A 6,000-nucleotide genomic window follows, 5' to 3' on the forward strand; every position below is an offset into this window, starting at 1 on the left:
CAAGGCACGAGTACACAAAAAGTGAGTCTTGAAAGTACAGTTGCCCTAGATAAGGATAAGAATACCACTGCTAGCAGTCATCAGTGGATGACCCAGTCAGAATAAGTTTATGATAATAGAATATTCAAGAGAGATAAGAGATTAAGAGACCTAGTCTTCCAGGACGTATCGTAGTAACTATACAATGTTCTCGATGTCCATTACGTAAGCTGCAGTCTGATATCGACATGAGATTATTGCGTAGAGCTGCGTACTTCCCTGTAGTGCTTATAATGAGGATATTGCAGGCAGTCTCTATTTTGGTACAGTAATACCAGAACAGAGTTCTATATCTGCAGAGGAGTTGGGAACTCCTGGTTAAGAGTCTAGAGCTAGAATATCGAAAGGTCACAGTTGGGTGGTAACTAGAGTCAGTGACTCATTTACCCTAGCATGAGCTAGAGTTACAGCAAGAGTTGCCATCAGACCAGAGGTTTCGGACTAGTTGCAAAGTAAAGGTGACACCTATAGAGTGAGATCATCTAGTCATCAGTATGGAATTTTGGATCATTTTTGCAGTATGACAAACATTTTGCTTAGAGCTTAGTGAGAATAGTATACCTTGCGTGTATCAGTATGAAATAAAGTACAACCCTACTACTTAGAGAAGGTCGAAACTATGAATTGATGATTTACAGAGCTATGATATGATAAAGGAGGCATTAATTTGACGTGGTTTTGGGCAAGGTAGTAAATGTAATACTTTTGTTGCAACAAGTTAGGGTATAGTACTATCTTTTCAGAAGGGATCGAAAGTTATTACTAATAATGGTGACCAACAAAATAGTGCCCCAGATAGGACTGTAGAGTGTGGTAGAGAGTAGTTGGCTCGGGTATCCTGCAGAGGATACAAGTTTCATTATAGGAATCATATATAATCAGATCACGATGGATGTAAATCCTTTGAATTGGATGACGGGTTTGGGTGCCCGGAATCTTAAGTTTTGGCTAATTGAGTAAATATGAAAAATAATAATAATAATAATAATAATAATAATAATAATAATAATAATAATAATAATAATAATAACAAATAAATAAAATTACTGCAGAATCAGTTCTCGAGGTAGTAAGGGTATTATATAAGCTAAAGGATAAGAATAGAGATCATACGATAAAGGTATTACTGTAATTTCCTGAGTTTTTTTTCTAACTTTATATTGTTCAAAACAATAGTATAATCTAATTATAATAGTATTAAGAGTAATAAATTAGCGAAGATAAATCATAGAAGGCCAATGGATAGAGAAAGTGTAGAATGAAAATTTGGATAATTGATTACAGATGCAATATAATCTAAGTGCCAGTGGGAGTACTAGCTAGAGTAGTCAAAGGACCAAATCTGAGTAGCACAGATATGTGATAACGTGGTAGAGACTCTGAAAGATATAGTTAGCAAGTACAGTTGTCATATCAGGAAGAAGAATGGAACCAGGGATAGAATAGTCGAGTTCTATTTTGGGTAAGACAAAGGAAATAAATGAAAGGACAACCTGAAGGGCGCGTAACAAAAGGAACAAAGTTAAGATGTAGGGTAGACTAAGTGTTATTCTTGACAAGGAGAATGACAAGGATGGAAAACCCAAAATGGGACCACATTAGTGAGAACAGTGATGGAGGTATGGAATATAATAATAATGAGTAAATGCTAGAAGGTGTGCGATGATATTGCGGACTATTTAATTAGGTAGAGAAAAAGAAGTTAGTAAGTTTACGTTGAATAAAGGTCAATCTAAGGGATCAAATAGATATGATGATAGGAAAAGAATGATAGATAATGACACATATACTTAGTTTAGACTTTTGAGATAGTGAGAAGGTAGTTAGAGGTTCGTTATGACAGGCAAACATTGTTAGTGTGATCAACAGAATCACTTTGCAGTGAAACAATAACGACAGAACAACAGTAGGGGTAGAACGAAAAGTGACAAGTCTGGGTGGTTATAAATCACTAGAAAGTTCAAGCATTAAATTAATGACCATAGATAAGGATGGAATTAGTGTTGGAAGAATCTATTAGTAAGAGAAATCTTTCAGGAATCAACAAAAGTTAAAGAGCACAATATAAACGATGATAGATATGAATCATAGGTCGAGTAGAAGTAAAGTTAATAAATTATAAAATATTATATCAGGAAGGACAATGGTACGGTAAAGGGTTCATGCAGATGTTGCATTATGGGTAGAGCACAATTGTGCTAAGAGATGATGAAATTTGAAGAGAAAGACCAAGAAACATAGGTTAAGCGTTATTATATGGACAATTGGCGTAGTTGAATATAAGAGGATATTTTTCTTTCTTTTCAAGTTTAGCTTGTGCTTTTGGTTTTAGAAGGTTATATAACAGAGACTGAGTCAAGGAGACCTAGTTATTTGAGAGTTTGGTAAGCACCAATTCATATACAATTTCCTGATATGAGAATGACAGTAAGTGCATACCTAGTGTTAAGTATGAAAGGACGATCAGAGTAATAACAGGAGTCAAATTGAGTTAGCTACTAAGGCTTGCGACTGTTTTAAACCATGAGCTAGATGAAGTACTATTTATGAATGAGTTTCAATAGATGAAATTGTTGCTGATGGATAATTTGAGGTTGAAGTTTAGAAAGCTATAGGCAGTATATGTGATTATATTAAGGAGAATGAACACATGAAGTATTTTGTTTAGAATTAAGGTATGGCACACATTTACCACAGCCGTGTTAGTTCAGATGGAACTTATAGTTTTTGGGGCTCCTATCCATCCAGGATGAGCAATTTCCTACTAAGGCTGGTAGGGAATGATAACGTTCTGATAGTTAAGTGTGGAAAAGGGGGATACAAGGAAAATTTTCTATGGTTAATTATAAGTGTTACAAAAGGTGAAGAATGTGCTGGTAGGAGTAAATCGTAAGGTTAGAATTCCCGAAGTAATAAAACTAGTAATTAAGATCAGACTAAGAAATAAAATAAAAGTTAAAGTTGATGATGGGATGGACATTCTTGAAGGAAAAGGTGTAAGGGTGAAATAGAATTAAGATTTAAGAATAAGTGCAGTAGGTTGAAAAGATATCAACAATACAAAAAAAAAAAAATAGGAAAAGGGAAGTGGATAAGATGCAAAGGACAGAAAAAGAGCTCGATAGAGCCAGTTATAATGATGAGGATAAGGAGGAATAGGTATGCTAGGAACACACTAAGGGATGTTTAAAATAAGTTGTTATGAGATGATAGATTAAAGGAGTAATAGAGCCTCGATCTAAGTGCCAATGTGTCAGAAGTAGGCCACATACTAAGAAGTTTTAGGAAGAAGTCCAGATATTCTCATTCCAAAGGAGGAGTGGGAATTGATAAAGTCGCATGGATTGAGTTGTCAGAGAATATAAACACTTTTGTTACCTAGAAGGAGAGACCCAGTCCACTTTCTAATATTGATAAATGATACACTTGGCCCTTGGAGGGGACTCTACCTGAATAGTTACATAAGATGAATAGAGGTTGGTCTAAGTACCTTAGTAATGACACAAAAGAGATTAAAAATTTGAAGTATCATAGGAGTGAGAAGATTTATAGGTATTGACCACTGAGGTCATAAGAAGAGTGAAGATCTCGAACAAGATGCCTAGATTAAGTGCTACAGGAAAGCTACTCATAGGATACCATGGAATAAGGAACATAAGTTATGTCATTGGAGAAACAGAGATTATTAAAACAAAGGAATGATGACTGAAGTCACCAAGAGACATGTTGGGGCGTAATAAAAGTGAGGTAAGCACCAAAGTTGATTAAAGTTATGAGACGTCAAGTCAAGAACAGTGAGGTATAGCGAATACTTAAAATGTCAGAAAATGGTCAATGAATAGTTACAAGAGTTTGAAGAATAAATGTTTTACCAATCTCTGCATAGCTGGAGGAGTAATGATTTCACTTGTTCCGATAATCTTCTTTTCCATATCTCTTGTTTCTTCGAAAATTCGAGGACGAATTTTTCTTAAGGGGGGAAGAATGTAACAACCCATATAAAAAAAAAAAAAAAAAAAAAAAAAAAAAAAACTGCAGAAACTTAAAAACGAAAAAATGCAGCACTCCCCCACCCCATTTCTCTCTCCCCGACTCCACTCTCCCCCTCACTTTCTCCCTCCCTTTTTTCGTTCACGGCCAAAGATCGTCTGAGGTACCGTCGGCCTCCCCCCGTGTCGGAGCAACCACCAGACGGCGGCAGCACCGAGCAGGAAGCAGCAGAAAGAGAGAGAAGGAGAGAGGAAAGAGAGGAGAGAGGGAGAGCGCGCAGCAGGGGCCCGACTTCGCGGCGTCGCCCCGGCCAACTCCGGCGGCCATTTCCGGTGATTCCAAGTGTCACGGACTCCCAAGATGATAAACTTTCAGATGAGACCAGTGGCACCCCGTTTGGTGGCCGGAGGAAAGAGATCCGGTGAGGGAAAGTTGGAAGAAAAACATATGGGTTTCGAGCTTTCCGGCCACTTTTCCGGCGATCCGACCGTCGGATTGGAAATCCGAGGCCACCGATGGACTCAAGACGACGAGATCTTCGGGATAGGACTGGTCCCGCTCCGATCGGACACCGTTTGAAAAAGGCGATAATCGGACGGTCCAGATCGCTTGGTGAGATTTTCGAACTTTTTCGATTTCTAAAATTTAAAAATAATTTTATGATAATTATTAACAAAATTTGGACTTAATTTAGGTGCGATTGGATCGAGGATAGCTCATCGGCGTCGGGACTGCATTTTCAGCCAGATCTGGCTGCCCGACGGCCAATCTCAGAACGTGGTCAATATTACAGTCAATCCTAGCATTTTCAGACGTTCTGGACGCGTTCCAGGTGTCAGAATTGGCATAGGTAAACCCGAACTCCAAGTTGCTCATTTTCGGCTAATATCGATTTAGAATAAAATTCATAAAATATTCGTGGATTATCGAAAAATTATAATTCCTTTTGCAATAGTCATATAATATTATTAGGGACCGCGGGGCGAAATTTTAGAATTTTTGGAGCTTGTTTGAGTGGATTTTTGCAAAATATCAATTATAGGGACTAAAACGTAATTTTTAAGATTTTGAGTATTGTCTGATTTGGAGGGCCCAGGAGGGGCCATGTGATATTGATGAGATGTGATTGTGAAAATTGAGAATTTAGAAGTGTTATTTGAGCCTTTTTGCAGGTTGGGTAGGTCCCAGGTGTAGGGAAAACTCTGCCGGATTTCCGGCATGAATTAGGCTGTCTATTGCCTCTTTAGAGTTTTATTTTGAGTTAGTACTAATAAATTTATAATTTAATTATTAGGTGATCGAGATCAACTATTTTCCTGCATCCAGCAGCCACAATAGTCGACGGTGTACTGTGAGTAAAATATTAATTTTAATTGTAATTTCGATATTATTATATGTTCAGCATGCCCATGCATCACTTATATGCATATATTTATGTAGTTAAACTCTAGGCACGATTTATGTTGCATTCATAACTGTTGATGTGCCATGGATGTGGTTGTGGTAATTTGGAGCAGTGTGCGTGCGTTGGCGTGCGTGTGATGTGGTGTGGACTATGGATAGGACGGGGTAGTCACGGCTTGAGTAATTCGCTGGGACCCGATCCTTCGAGGGGTAGTCACGGCTTGAGTAATTCGCTGGGACCCTCGATTTGGTTATTAAGTGGAAGTCCGAGCTTGAGTAATTCGGCACGGAGTTGGATTAAAGAGAGTCAGATAGGGGATCGGCCCATATGTTATGATTGATACTACAGGGTGTGTGAGTGCTCCAAATTACCTTTTTGATGTTATGATGTGAAAATGTTGTTGATGTTGCATTTCACTCTACAGGGTGCATTAGTTTAGATAGTTATAGAGATTATGGTTAAAATTGATATTTTACTCTCTGAGTCGAATGCTCACTCCTGTTCAATATGTTTCCAGGCCACAGGAGGAGTTATTTTACAGAGCAACCTGTTTTCTTCCTCGCAGG

Source organism: Hevea brasiliensis, chromosome 12 (assembly GCF_030052815.1).
Source record: "Hevea brasiliensis isolate MT/VB/25A 57/8 chromosome 12, ASM3005281v1, whole genome shotgun sequence".
Lineage (NCBI taxonomy): Eukaryota > Viridiplantae > Streptophyta > Magnoliopsida > Malpighiales > Euphorbiaceae > Hevea > Hevea brasiliensis.